Raw genomic sequence first — 16206 nt, 5'->3', positions numbered from 1 at the left:
GTGTTGCCCTCTTCCTCCTGCCACCCCACACCCCAAAGCCTTGCACTGCCTCTGCATATCATCGAACTGTTGTGTCATGGGAGATGCTTCTGGAATCTGCAAGATGTACCCTCAAGGGAAAGCAAGCACCTGATCCTTCTTCAATCAAACCAGCCCTTCAAAAATTCTCAGTTTTGGAGATTTACGACCCTGTGTATCAAAGAGAGATTCCAATTCTTCCAGGCTCAATCCCACAAACTCAAATTGGAATTTGAGAAGCTTACAGATGAGAAGATGGGAATAAAGTGATGTGATATCATGTCCTGTGAGATGTCATATGGACTCAACACTGAGATGCATAAACAGGCTGAGACTGTGAAGCACCTCAGTGGAATCTACTCAGATTACACCCTTCCTGACCCAGGAGCACCAGCAGCAGTTGCTACAGGCTGTGGAGTGCATCAAGCAGGTAGACTGCAAGGGAGTTCAAAAGCCTCAGCCGACAGCAATACCTCCAGCTGCTGTCCCACTCCTTCCTTTGCCGCCCCCACCCCTCCCACCTGTGCCCCTCATCCATCACCCCTCACCTGGTGGGCAGCAGTTCGGGGTTGCTGGCACTGTCCTGGCTGTCTTGGCTCAGTTGGCCACTTCCAAGGAGGACCTCGTGAGCATCAAGGTGGGCATCAACGCATTCAGAGCTGAGAGATGCCCGAGCAGGAGCGTCCCCCTCGCCGCCTGAGAGTCTGGTGGAGGAGGAGCGACCGAGTGGCCCTGGTGGCAACAAGCAAAGAGGGCAGGATGTGTCAGGACCTTATGAGAGTGACTACAACCTGTTGGTGGATGAAGAACAACCCACAGAGTTCCCCAACCCAGTCACCACCCTCTGTGGAAAGTCACCTGTGTCCCCACCTGCCAGGATCTTGAGGGCAGTCTGACCTCTTTGGACTCCGGTGTCCACCCCACTCCTCCTGCGCCCATCTCGGCCTGTCACCTGTGACAGCTGGTGGCCAAGCCCATGGAATTACCCCGAGGAGCCTCCTGACTCTGTCCAGCCCCTTCACCATATCCTTTAGCCTGGGCTCCCACAGCACCCTTAATGAGGACCTCTCCATGCCCGGCTCCTATGTCAGCCTCCACAGCCTCCACCCCACCCCCACCCCCAAGTTAGCAGCTCTGTGGTGTATTGATGCTCTCCATTGTGGCCTCTCAGTCACACTCCTATCTCTGAGGCTCGTCAATCTATTCCTCCCCGCCCAGCAGTCCCCGGGGAGAAGTCGGCATACTCCTTCCACCTGTCTGTGGATTGGTAGATGCAGCTGGAGCCATTCTCGTCGGACGCGCTGGCGGGTGCAGGCATCCGGTGACACGCCTGGCAGGTGAATACGCTGGCGCAAGGCGAGGTGGTCTGTGCCGTCACCTGTAGCGGCTCCACGCAGCACGTGTTAACACATACTCTGCAAGAGCTGCGTGAAGGTCTGGGAGGTAGTCCGTCTCCATGCCAAGATGCCCTTAGCTCAGCTCTACCGCCTGAACAGAGACAGCTACATTCAGTCCTGTAAGCTGTTGCTGGATGGCCAGAGTATGATCTTGGACAGTAAGGCCAGCACATTGTCCATTTGGGACCTTGTGGCTTCCACGCTGGGCATCAAGATAGAGTTTGCTTCTTCGGCTCTGACTTGTTACACCCTGGCCGTTAGCCCCGACACCACGATTTGCTTCTCCCACAGCAGGGAAGGCAACTTTGTGGTCTGGACCTGCAAAACCAGACCATGGTCTGGAAGTTCCAAGGCCACACAGATGGTACTAACCACACTGACATTTCGGATTACTGCACCCGGGGCCTGGACAACACCAAGCTGCTGGGACTTACAGGAGGGCCATTAGACCCCAGACTCTTCTCCAGCCAAGCCTGTGAGTGCCACAACAGCTCTGCTCCCAGTTGACTGCCTCACACTTTCCGTTGCTGGGTGCGGGGCTGCGTGGACCGGGTGCGGGGTTGGGGGAGATGTTAGGGGAAAGTTCATTTATCAGATACATACAAAGAACTAAATTCTATCATTTGTATCAGAATGGTTGGGACTGGAGGACACCATGCTGAGAGAAATTAAGTCACACAGAGAAAGAGATACCTGCATTTCCCCCCTTATATGTGGGAGCTAAAATAAAGAAAAGCTAGCAAAAATAAAAAAAATAAAAAAGAGCTGTCCGTGGGGGTTAGTTTTGGGACAAATACAGTGTTTTGTCAAATTCTGTTTTAAATCTGTCAAGTTGATAGGAATTATATACTGTAGTTTTAATGATTTTGTGACTTAAAATTTAGTTGAGTGAAGCTGAACATTTTTTTTCATTCAATTATTGCTTATAATCCTTGCCTATTTTCCTGCTGAAATATGGTCTCTTTTATTTTTTAATTATTAAACTTTATTTACTGGAGCCATTAAATATTTGACTATAATGTAAGTTAAAATATTTTATCTCAAAAAATGAGGAAAATATCAAGTTAAAAATAATATAAGCAGTACTATCTAAAAAATGTTCATCAAGTATCAAAAATTTTCATTTTATGCACTTCAAGTAGGTGTATCTTACTGCATCGTCCCTCAGCAAAGGTGTTTAAAATGTTATAAAAGAAAGGAAAAAGACATATACACTTGAGTAGTCTCCAGTCCCATTCTCCAAGTATCAGAAATGAATATAAATCATGATAAAGTTAATATGGAATTTTTTAAATTCCTTAATTAAAACCAGTTTGCATGTTCTAAAAAATCGAGTTATCCATTTGTAAACTCTTTTTCTTTGGAGCACTGTTCCTATACACTATTTATAAAGTTTCAATGGTTTTACCATTCTTCTACCCAAGCCTCACCATGAATTTTATGTTTGTTTGTTCTATCTTAAATTTTAGTAGAATTCGTGTTGTTCTGATAGTGGCACCCTTAAATCCATGTCTTTGCCTTCTTAATGACTCCAAATAGATCCCTTTCAGTTATGTTGTAAAAAATTGGTATGAGTTTATTGAGGTGTTAAGAATTTTCAAATCTATGCCTATATTTTTCATGATACATATCTTCCAAGAATGTTTTCAAGACATCTTGTATGTAATGTCAGTTAGGAATCCAATTTTATTTCATACCTCTGAATAACCAGATGTCCCAAGGCTGAGTATTCTAGTTTGAAATAACATGATTTTTTAATTTTTTACAATAGTATTTTCTCTGTGGAAGAACCACAGTGTTTGGATTCATATGAACTGATTTCGAATTCAGACTTTATCACTTATTAGTTTTATGAACTTATTCTTGTTATTGAACTGTCCTTTAATTTCTTTTCTTTTAAAATGGAGGATAATAATGGCTGTCTTTCAACAGTATTTTGAAATTAAAGTTCTATGTGTAAATTATCTGAAGGAACTAGATGCTCAATTAAATGTTTACTTGCATTGCCTGTGTTATTATGTTTTGTGTAACTTCCCTCTTGCCTCATAAGTTATGTTCATTTCTATTCAATTTAGTCCATTTTATTTTTTCTTTTCTAATTCTTGGTGCTTTTTGCATTTATGCTGTTAGACTTTATCCTACAGCTTAACATATAATAAAATGGAAAGTGATTTTGCAAACAGCATGAGCTCACTTACAATGTAAAAAAAAATGTTTTTTTTTTTTCCCAAAGCAGATAAACACACAACACACACACACACACACACACACACACACATACATAGACACCTCACTTGCTGGTTTGTTACCCAAATGCTGCAGCCAGTAGGATTGGGTCATGATAAATTCAATCCATGTCTATCACATGGATGGCAGGGATTCAACTACTTGAGCCATTACCTGCTGTCTCCCAGAGTGCACATTTGGTGGAAATCAGAAGCCAGATCTGGAACTTGAACCCAGATACTCTCCTGTGGGATGCAAGCATCCCAACTGGAGTCTTAACCACCAGACCAAATGACTGCTCCTCACTTATATTTTGAACTCATGTTCTGGGTGAATTATTTCTTCAGATAGTAACTGAATTATGCATTATTTTGATGTCTCAGTGCCATTTACTTGGAACTCCAACCTGAGCCTTTTGAGTGAGAATAGAGCAACTAAGAAAACTTCAACACTAGCTCAGATGAGAAAATTTTGAGCTGGGGCAAAACTCCTCTGATCTGTAAGCTAATATGTTATAATTTTAAAATATTTTACTTAAGGGTTAGGAAAGCTGATTTGTTTATCTAGTGACAGTATTCTAAGAAGTAGGATAATCTCTCTTACTCTTTCACTGCAGGTTAATATTAGTCTCTAGATTGTTAAACCCTATATTAAATTGGAGACTATATCTTTAATATTGCATATCATTAGTATGATAAATGGAACATTTCAAATCACTGAAAGAGTTTTCTACTTGGATAGCATAAAATTATACTTTTAACTCAGCATGCTAATTCCTTAAAATTTTGTATTTATCAATGAAGTAAGTATAGTAATGAGATCATACAGAGTTAGGAAAAATATGAATTGAAGTTTATCTAAATCTTGCGATTGGGAGGGTCTTTACAAGTATTACAAGCAATATAAAAAGGCAAAGCTCGATAGTGGGGCCGGCGCTGTCGCGTAATAGGTTAAGCTGCCGCCTGCAGTGCCAACATCCCATATGAGTGCCTGTTCGAGTCCTTGCTGCTCCGTTTCTCATCTGGCTCTCTGCTAGTGCATCTAGGAAAGCATCAAGATATAGCCCAAGTCCTTGGGCCGCTGTGTCCAGGTGGGAGACCCATATGATGCTCCTGGATCCTGGTTTTGGCCTGGCCCAGTTCTGGCTGTTGAAGCCATTTGGGGAGTGAATTGGAAGATGGAAGATCTTTCTCCTCTCTCTCTCTCTCTCTCTCTCTCTCTCTCTCTCTCCCTTTCAAATAAATAAATCTTTAAAAAAAAGTTTGACAGTTTGATGCTGGATAGTAAATTTAGTGTTAACACAATCAAAACTAAAAAACAAGCAGGCCGGCATTTTTTTACAAATAAAAACTATACATTGTTCATGAACATGAGAAAAATTCTCCAATCATTTTTGTAACCAAATAAATAAATTTTAATTTTGAGTTTTATTTCTTTAAAAATAAACATCAGAATAAAAAATAATGGGATAATTCTAGATACGGTCAAGTTCATACTCTTCAGTAGCAAAACTTTTTGAATTTTTCTGAAAGATAAAATGCAGTATTTACTAAGATGTTTATACTCTCAGATCACTAATTCCATGTATAGAAATTTTTCTGAATTTCTAATCCAATCAAACATCTACAGACTATTTCAGTACTTAGATGCTAATCACACAATAAGTTTAAAATTTTAAGTTATAAAATTGGAAATTACTTCAGGATACTAGACAGAAAATAATTAAATAATGATAAATGCTGTTTTGATAAAATTCTATTTAACCATTAAAACCATAGGTCTCAAAAATATTTAATAATATGTATCTATACCCATGTTAAGTAAAAAGTAATACACAATTCTCCATGTAATATGAAGTCTATATATAAATATGTATGTGCACAACATGGTTAGTTTTATGTAAGTTTTAATTTTACTTTATGTTAGATTTGGCTGTAAATTACAGAGGCCAAAAAATAACAGTGGCTTAAAGAAGACAAATTTATTTCTCATGTAAATGACTGGCTACTGTAAGAGACAATTCTGTACCACAATGTTGTCACAAATCCATGAGTTATTTCTAACTCAAATATACTATTATTTTTGAGTGAAGCCAGTGTCATGATCCAAGACCATGGTCATCACATCAATATTCCATGCAATATAATTTAGAAAGAGGTAAAGATGAAAGGCAAAATATTTCAATCACTTTTTTTCAGTACCTTGGATGATAATCTCTCCAGTTCCCCCACTTTTCAACTCTTGGTGACCATTCTTCTACTCTTTTTTTCTATGACTTTGTGTTTTTTAGATTTTAATTCTTATTAAGTTCATGCAATATTTATCTTTTTTTGTTTGACTTATTTTACTTAGCATAACATCTTCTAGGTGGCTCATCCTTGATGTTGCAAGTGGTAGGATTTTTTTTTTCTTTTTAAAGGCTGAAATATATATAACTGTCTGTATTTTCTCTATCTGGATGTTGTAAATGATATTGCAGCCAACATGATAATGCAAATATCTATCTCCTCAAGATAGTGATTTTTATTTACCAGAAGTGTGAATTTGGATCAAATTGTGTTTATTATTTTCAGAAGCTTCCATAGTGTTTTCTATAATGGCTGCACTAAAATAAATTTCCATAAAAATATGCTTACTTTCTAAACATGCTGTCAACATAATCTTTTAACTTTTTGATTAGTGCCATTCTAACAGGTGTGAAATGATAAGGGTGAAATATTATTGTTGTTTTGACTAGCACATCCTTGATGGATAGTTATGTTGAGCACATTTTCATATAACTGTTGGCCAGCATTGTGGCACAGCGAGTTAAACTGCTATCTGTGATGCTGGCATCACATATTGGCTCTGGTTTAAGTCCCTGATGCTCCACTTACAATCCAGCTCCCTGCTAATGTACTGGGAAAGCAGCAGAAGATGGCCCAAGTGCTTGGGTCCTGCCACCCATGTGGGAGACCCGGATGGAGTTCCAGGCTCCTGGCTTTGGCCACTGCAGGCATCTAGGGAGTGAGCCAGTGGATGGAAGCTCTCTCTCTCTTCCTCTCTCTCTCTTTCTGTCTCTCCCTCTGTCTTTAACTCTGCCTTTCAAATAAATAAATAAATAAATCTTTTTTTAAAAGACTGATTTAATTTTGTCTTTTCTTTCCCACTGTCAGTGTCTTGGTCACTTTTTAATAATTTCTGGGAGTTTTCCTTGAGATCATCATATTATTCTTCTATTACGTTTTAAATTTCCACAGTCATATTTTTAACATAAGAGATTTTTTTGGGTCTCTGATTATATACCTTTCTAAAGCATCCCGTCCCTCTTTTTAAAGAGTCTTCTATTTTATAAATGTTGTTAATTATTGTAGAGATCTGTGAAGTGTTATTAATATCTCAGAGGGTAATAGCTTATAGTAAAATTAAGGTTATTTGTTATAATCTTCAGTATCTCTACTTAATTGAATTTTTTCTGCTGATTTCAGTTAAAGACTATCTGTCTTTAATTTTGATTTTTTTCCATGTAGCATTTTGTGATGGCTGATACCTTTCACAACTAAGCTTCAGATACTAAAGAATAATTTGGGAACTCAGCATCTTCCTGGGACTTACATATTGATTAACTTCACTTCTTCATTTGAAGAGGAGGCAGTTTATTTGCTGGAGTACTCCCATAAGTCAATATACGCTAAACTTTTCTCTTGTGTTAATCACTTGAGAGGAATTCTTGAGGTTCTTCCTTAGTGCCTATGTCTTGGTTACCAGAGTTTCTGGATCTTCCCCAGAAAATGAAACCATGGTCTCCACACTCAGTATGGAGAGAGTTTTATATATTCCTTCTATTTTGTATGTGTGATAGTTAATTTTGTTTGTCAGCTTGACTAGGTCATGATGCCCTGTTGATTGGTCAAACACTAACCTTACTATTGCTGTGAAGGTAGCTTTAATCCAATTAACATTTAAATGTTAATATATTAACATTAAATAATGTATATATACATATATATATGTATGTATATATATGCGCGCACACACACACACACACGCACATTGCTCTCCAGTCAACAAAAGTGAAACTTTCTTGAGGCTGCGAGGTCATGAAGTTTGGGCAGAGGGAACCCTTTGGAGGCAGGGCATCATTAGACCTTCTTCTTGGGTGGGAATTGTTGGTGTGGCCGCATTTCTTCTTAAGGCGGTTGATAGCACCAGGGTGCAGTCGAACATAACACTTGTGGCAGATCATCTTGTCACAGTTGTAATTCTGGGCAAGCTGGCAGAGGGAGGGCTTGATGATGCCACCTTGCAGGTAGAGCATCAAGTGCAAGGTAGTCTCTTTCTGGACATTGTATTGACAGAGTATGGCTGTCCTCCATCTGTTTGCCGGCAAATATAAGTCATTGCTGGTTATGTGAGATGCCCTCTTTGTCTTGGAGCTTGGCTTTGACATTCTTGATAGCTTTGCTGGACTCAGTATTGAGGGTGATGATCTTGCCCATCATGATCTTCACAAAGAACTGGATCTCTGTGTCTGTGGAGCTGTTTGACTACCTAATTGAAGAGCAAAAACTAAATGTATATATTTTAAGTAAAGAAAGTTACCCCCCATAATATGGGTAGATGTAATCCAATCAGTTGAAGACCTTAAGAGCAAAGCCTAAATTTTCCTGTTAGAGAAGAAATTCAACCTCAAGATTGCAAAATAGAAACCCTACTAAGTATCTAGCCTGATTGTCTTGCTTTACGGATTTTGGACCAGTGCTGTAGCATGAACTCTTACTTGAATTTCTAGCCTTCTGGCTTACACTATGGACTTTAGATTTACCAGCTTCCATAACTGTTTGAGCCAATTAACTGAAAAAAATATTTTTTTTTCCTCTATCGATCTAGTCTACTTTTGGCTGCTATACCAGTAACTTGGTTAGGATAATTTTATAAAGAACATGAATTTATTTTCTCATAGTTTTGGAGAATGGGAAGTCCAAGATCAAGGTGCTGGCATCTGGGGAGGACTTTTTGCCATGTCATCACAAGGGAGGAATGCCTTGTCTGCATATGATAGAAGGCCAAAGGACAAGAGAGAAACGACCTCCCAAACTTGAGATATTTTATAAAAGCCCCAATTCTATCCACAAGAGCTTTGCCGTCATCACTTATTAATTCTTAAAGGCCTCAAATTTTAATACTGTTAGCTTAGTGATTCAATTTTAACATACAGTTTTTGAAGGTGGCACAAGCATTCAAACCAGAGCTCACTTACTCCATCTACCTATGCATCTAGTTTTTTATAATCTATCTCTTACATCCTATTTTATTAACATTTTTTCAGTCTAATGTAGAATTGTTACTTATCCTTGCCCTCTACTTTATCTAGTGTTTCTGTTACTGAAACCTCTTTAGTGATTTTCATTGTCTAGAGATTGGACTATAATTTATCACAGGGAATATGAAGAGATCTGGCTCTGTGGGATCTGGCTCTGTGGGATGAGGCCGAAGATATAGAAAGGGAGTTGAAATCTACTCCTATTATATACTTTAAATTAATTATCTTAACAGTTTTGAAGCAATTGGGACTACAGCTTCTCTACTTTTCTGGAGTCAACTTGACAGTTTATTGAATTCTCAGTATCCACTCTCTAGAATTAGTTTTCAGACACTTGTTGTGCTGAGTCAAATCTTATTCTTCATTGTGTTTCCATCTTATAGTATATCTCTAGTTTCACCAGAGTTCAGACTTCTATTCAAGGTTCTCCCCGTGGATTCTCTTTGAGCGATCCAAAACTTAGTGGCAAAATAACGACCATTGTAATCTCTTGTTGTTTCTGTGGGTCAGGGTTTCAGGAAATTGCTTGGTTTGACCATTCTGGCTTAGGCTCTCTTGTGAAGTTTCAGTCAGGTCTTGGCTGGCCTACAGTTGTTAAAAGGCTTGCAGGAGCTAGAGGGTCCAGTCCTGTGGTAATGTCCTCAGATGGCTGACCACTCTGTAGAACTCCTTGATTTTTCTTCTGATAAGGCATTTTGCTTTAACCGAAAAAAGCATTCCAAGAGAACAGACCTAAGTTGCAAGGCCATTTAAATGCTAATCTTGGAATTCACATACCATTATTTATTTATTTATTTTTGACAGGCAGAGTGGACAGTGAGAGAGAGAGAGACAGAGAGAAAGGTCTTCCTTTTTGCCGATGGTTCACCCTCCAGTGGCTGCCGCGGCTGGCACATTGCGCTGATCCGAAGGCAGGAGCCAGGTGCTTATCCTGGTCTCCCAAGGGGTGCAGGGCCCAAGCACTTGGGCCATCCTCCACTGCACTCCCGGGCCATAGCAGAGAGCTGGCCTGGAAGAGGGGCAACCGGGACAGAATCTGGCACCCCGACCGGGACTAGAACCCGGTGTGCCGGCGCCGCAAGGCAGAGGATTAGCCTATTGAGCCATGGCGCGGGCCCCACATTCCATTATTTCTACGTATTTTATTGTGTAAGACCATCCCTGATTCAATATGGGAGGGCACTACCTGAGGGTATGAATATCATGAAGTCAGCAGTTTTAAGTCCATTCTGGAGGTTGGATAACATTCCTTGATATTTTGACATTATTTTTAGAGAGGAGTAGCAATACACATTTCTTATTTTTCATAAGGAGCTGATATTTTTTATATTTTCTCTACTTAGTAAGCAATTTTGAGATAGTCACATATCTTTGTACTTGTGCCATGAAGAAATATGTGAGTTTAAAAAAACCCCTTATTTTCTAACATTTCTCATACAGTTATAAAATTCCATGAATATTTTTGGTAAATACTTTATATATTAATTTCCTGGGGACTGCTGTAACAAATTACTAGAAACTTGCTGGTATGTACATTTGAAAATTTATTTTCTCAAAACTTTTCAGATGATAAACCCAAAATGAAGTTCAGTGAGCCAAAATCAAGGTGTCATGTAGGAAATACTACCCACGGGAGATCTTGAGGCAGAATCTGTTCCTTGCCTCTTCTAAATTCTGGTGGATTCCAGCTTTAATTGGCTGGAAGCTACATCTTTTTGGTGTCTGTCCCACTGCCATTCTGCCTTTTCCTCTTCTAACTGCGTCAAATCTCCTTCTGCCTCCCATTTATAAGGATACCTGTAATTGCATATGGGGTCTACTCAATCCAATAAAAATCTCCCACATCTCCAGATCCCTAGCTTAATCACATATGTGAGAATTACTTTTCCATTTAAGTTATATTCACAAGTTCCAGGGATTAGAATGTGGACATATTTTTGAGGGTTATTATTTAGCCTATCTTAATTTTTTTTTAATTTATGTGTGGTGAACATATTTTATGTATTTTATATATACAGATTGAAGAGCATAAGGATACTTCCCATCTTACCCTCTCAGTACAGAGTTGAAAACAATTTAATTGTGAAAAGTTAAACCAGTGAGTAGGAAGCTATTTGTTAATTTAGGTTTATGTGTGTTTAATAATATTTATTAATATAAATTTCAGGTTTACATTATATGCAGAAGATTCAGGGATCGAGGCATATACCCAATAAACAATATAGTCTCTCTCTCTGTGTATGTGCATTTTTTAAAAGATTTATTTATTTATTTGAAAATTGGAGGTACACAGAGAGAAGGAGAGGCAGAGAGAGAGAGAGAGAGAGAGAGAGAGAGAGAGAGAGAGAGAGGTCTTCTATCTGCTGGTTCACTCCCCAATTGGCTGCAACAGCCAGAGCTGCTCCAATCTGAAGCCAGGAGCCTGGAACTTCTTCTGGTGCAGGGGCCCAAGGACTTGGGCCATCTTCTACTGCTTTCCCAGGACATGGCAGAGAGCTGGATTGGAAGTAGAACAGCCAGGACTCGAACTGGCGTCCATATGAGATGCCAGCACTGCAGGTGGTGGCTTTAACCGCTACACCACAGCGCTGGCCCCGTGTATGAGCATTTAAAATTAAATTCTTGATCTGGGAGATCTAAGATGGCTGAATATTGAGAACTCACACTGACGTGAGCCACAGAAAGATACCAGGAAAACAAAGGGAGTACCACATTCTCAGGGGACTGATTGAGAGAAATTTTCAGTGGAAAAGTGACAGAACAGAACAAAGACCCCATGAGGCAGTGAGGAGAGAGGACAGATATGCTGCTGCCACTACCAATCATGTTGCCAGCCACCCCTGGCTCCTGGCTGGGAAATGTTAATTGCCAATATAAAGTAGGAAGAAGGTGGCAGCCACTCCTGCCACCAGCAGTTTGACTGAGGGAGAATTCCACAGTTCCAAATGAGTTCAAGTCCAGCCTAGGGAACTGACTGGGGTCTGATTGACCTCTTTGCTTCAAAAAGGGAAGCCACATTGCCTCCTTCTCCTCGTCCACCCCTTAAAGAGCCAGACTCATTTGCTATGGTAGAGTTGCTGCTGAACTCTATTTTGACTTAGGGGACAAGAAGTAGTCCCATTGCTACCAGAAGCCACCAGAGCCAGAGACAGGGCAATTTATAGGGTGAGAGTAGAACCCTGTGCCCTGTAACTGAGTTAGACCCTGCACCCTGTAACTGAGTAGACCCTGTACCCTGAGTTCTGGGCATAAGTCCCAGAACTGTGCTCACTCACTCTGCATGATTCACGGGGATTTCCCTCAGCTTCTTAGGGCTAGCACTAGCAGCAGCCCATAAAAGATTTTCTCTGCATCTCCTAGCTCACAGTATTGGGAAGCCTAGGTACAAGCCGCAGCATCACTGTCGCATTCCACATGGGAACTTGGGATTGTTCCATCTATGCCTTACAGTGCTGACATTGATGTTGATATTACAGTCTCTGAAGTAACTCCCCTGTCATCTGAAGTATCTGGATAACTCTACCGGTTTCTTAACATATGGTTGTTGGACATCCCTCTATAAGAATCCCCAAGATAAAACACACACACACACACACACGCGTGAGAGAGAGAGAGAGAGAGAGGGAGGGAGAGACTCCTATGCTCATAATACAGTTGAAACTGACTGAATTAGAAACCCTAGGTACAAGAAGTCTGGGATCCCAATTTAACACAAACACTCTGGTATTAAGGTCATTGGCATGAAACATGGGACTCTTGTTTTACTTTCCACATCATCTGTATAACCAAAAATTATCTTAAATGAGCCTTCTTGATTATAACATTGTTATGGAAGAAACCAAAGGTTATAGAACTTCCTAAGGTTTATATTGTAGCAACGTATGGCTTATTATACAATGATAAAATAAATGAAATTGAGAAAAATAAAGAACAAGGATAAATAATAAATTTGGTTCACAAAATGCATGCCACAAAGCCCTATACAGAATCTTAAAGTAGCTAACCACAATGTATAAACAAATCAGTTTGTTTAGCAGAGGCCCAAGTATTCCTGAGACAGCTCAAAGAAAATTTCCCAAGTGAATTCTTTACAAAATAAAATATTCATCACTAGAGTAAACATAAAAAATAGGCTCTGTAATAAGAATTACTGGCTATAATTCCAGTTCTACTCTTTGCAGCCAGGGCAATTTATCTCATCTCTGAACCCTGGAGTTCTCCTGAGTAAAGTAGGGTTTCTAAGAGAATCTATGCCAACTGTTTGACCTGAATCTATTCATGCCTATTTCTCTTCATTTTCTATTCTAATGCCAGGATGGTGTTTGCAAAAGAGAGTTTGATTTTATTTCTGCTGCATATGATTGTTTGAATAGTTCACTATACATACTGGAGGACTAATTTTGCAAGGGCAAACCAAGGCTGCCATCTAGCTTGTGTTCTGCTCATAAGACTCTGTATCTGAGAGTGGGGATTGTGTCTGCTTACTAGAAGGGATGCTTTTTAAAATATGTGTGCAGAGATGCTCTAGGAGCTGACAGTAGCCTTTTAAACAAATACCAGAGAATAGTGATTCTATCTCATTAAGTTCAAGTTCAAAATTTTTATAATTACCCAAACTGGTCCTTTAATTAACTTTTTATAGAGACTGAAGACCATCTCAAGGACATAAGCAACAAGGGCTATATCACCCATATTGGGTTATGAACTTAGTGGATGATTTTGGGAATTTCCAAAATTGCCCCCCCCTGCAAAAAACTATTATTGCCTGGATCCTGAGAGATAATGAAAAATAATAGTATCTGTCTTCTCTGTGGAAAATCACTGTTGACATTTTATACTATAAAAAGGCAAAATGGCCCATATATACATCAGAGAATTTGTTCAGAGAATTTGGAAATGGAGACCCAGATCCAATGTTTTGATGACTCTCACATGGCTTAAATAAACTATTGAATATATTAAAATGCATTAAATAGCATTAAAAAGGATAAGTTTAATATTTATCTTTTCATTTTCATTTACCTTATAAGATCTAAAGAGATTGGGATCCTAGTATCTTAGTTTTTGTAAAGCTGTCATATGTAGTCCATTCAAAATCCAGTTTACTAAACCCATATATCTTATTTTTTAAAGATTTATTTATTTATTTGAAAGTTACAGTTACATAGAGAGAGAAGGAGAGGCAGAGAGAGAGAGAGAGAGAGAGAGAGGTCTTTCATCTGCTGGTTCACTCTCCAGTTGGCCGCAACTGCTGGAGCTGGGCCGATCCAAAGCCAGGAGCCCAGAGCTTCTTCTGGGTCTCCTATGCAGGTGCAGGGGCTCAAGGACTTGGGCCTTTTTTTACTGCTTTCCCAGGCCATAGCAGAGAGCTGGATCGGAAGTGGAAAAGCCAGGACTTGAACCGGTTCCCATATGGGATGCTGGCACTGCAGACGGTGGCTTTACCCGCTAGGTCACAAAGCCAGCCCCCAATGTATCTTATTAAATCGATTATATTTGAAGGTATAACAGCAATAGAAGATAAAATGTAGTTATAGCTACAATTGGGCAGAATTGGCTATTAAACATAGAATAGATGAAAGGCAGTTGTCCTTTTTGGCTTGCTTTATAAAAGATCCTTAACACTGAAAGTATTCCACAACAAATGGTATCAAATATTGAAGTTAAAATTCCTCAAGAAATGAGTCATTGTATGGAAGAGAGTACTCTGTCAATCATGTGGCAGCAACAGAATCTATACAAATTAAATAAAAATTCAAAGTCAAAGTCACTTTTGCTTGATTTCTGATATAGCAATAATTATCTACTTCTTCCTCACCCATATTCTATTGTAATCACTTTTCAGCTCCTTCCAAGCAAGGAAATCTGTTTACTCACTCCTTGAATCTGATCTGGCCTGTCATCTATTTTAACCAGTAAATGCATTGGAAATGCTCTGACATGCATACTCCTTGAGAGGCACTGCAGACTTTTGCTTTCTCTTTTGGTTGTTACACTGCCTGGCTATCGTATTAACAAGCTGGTCTTAGCCTGTAGGAGGACAGAACTAAGACAAACCATTAAAATTCTGGAGCAATGAAGATACACTACACATCTCTAAAGACAGACAGTATTACACTATTGAATCTGGGCATTTCTTTCCAGTTTTAGTATATGTGCTGCTGAAACAAACACATGTTTGGGAATTTCTGCTAAAGCCATCCTCCTACAGGTGTTCCCAAAGACCTTGTGTGGCAGAGACAGTTGACACACTTGTTTATCTATTGGCCAACTTTGGCTAAGGGGCTCATTGTAGTCTTGCCAAACTTTTCTTACACTGATTAATAGTCTGGAATGGTTCTTATTCATCCTTACTTCTTACTTCCTTTTCTCTTTTACTTTGGGCAAGACTTGCATTGTGGTATATTGGCTGTCCTAGCCTTATCTGGCTTCCTTGCTATTTTGTCTAACATAGGCATTTATCCTAATCAAATCCTTGTACATTTAATACTCTCCTGGACATTGCTTTTTTTGACAGATAGAGTTGGACAGTGAGAGAGAGAGAGACAGAGAGAAAGGTCTTCCCTCCGTTGGTTCACCCCCTAAATGGCCGCTACTGCTGGAGCTACGCTGATCCGAAGCCAGGAGTCAGGAGCCTCCCCCCGGTCTCCCATGCAGGTGCAGAGGTTTAAGCACCTAGGCCATCCTCCACTGCCCTCCTGGGCCACAGCAGAGAGCTGAACTGGAAGAGGAGCAACCGGGTCTAGAACCCGGCGCCCATATAGGATGTCGGTGCCGCAGGAGGAGGGTTAACCAAGTGAGCCAAGGCACATTGCTTTTCAATGAACCCAAGCTAACCAATATGTGGGGCCCCAAAGAGCCTAGCCAACCTCAATACAACCCTTTTCTCAAACTACGGGGGACTACAGACATATGAGTGACCCCATCACAGAAAAGAATTGCACAGATGAACATATTTTAAGTTGGCAACCTGCAGAATTGTGAGCTAAATAAATGATTGTTTTAAGCCAGCAAGTTTGAGGAGATTTGTTAGGCAAAAAGAGATAATGACACAAACATTAGTCTTATGACCAAATAAACAAAAATATTTTCAATGAGGAATAAAATATGGGTTCTTAACTAAGACAAATAGCTGACATTAGAAATGTAACAAATTGCGTTGTAAGGATATAAAATATGCTACAAATTTTTTTCCAAAATTTTGTTCAATAAATATTGATTATGGTGAAAGAGGGATCCAAAATTATGTGATATAATTGTATT

The 16206-nt window shown here is 39.6% G+C and overlaps 1 long non-coding RNA gene and 2 pseudogenes across 2 annotated transcripts in view; 2 read left to right on the top strand and 1 right to left on the bottom strand.

Moving 5' to 3' along the window:
* Positions 1-16206, top strand: part of LOC149126259 (uncharacterized) — a 136667-nt gene that overhangs the window by 17691 nt on the left and 102770 nt on the right. The window lies entirely within an intron of this gene.
* On the top strand, positions 104-1863 carry LOC127490789 (transducin-like enhancer protein 2 pseudogene; annotated as a pseudogene).
* LOC108176559 (ubiquitin-ribosomal protein eL40 fusion protein pseudogene) lies at positions 5116-13635 on the bottom strand (annotated as a pseudogene).

Source organism: Oryctolagus cuniculus, chromosome 6 (genome assembly GCF_051225735.1).
Source record: "Oryctolagus cuniculus isolate XC-2025 breed Fujian yellow rabbit chromosome 6, ASM5122573v1, whole genome shotgun sequence".
Classification (NCBI taxonomy): Eukaryota; Metazoa; Chordata; class Mammalia; order Lagomorpha; family Leporidae; genus Oryctolagus; species Oryctolagus cuniculus.
This window is presented reverse-complemented; position numbering and strand designations above follow the sequence as displayed.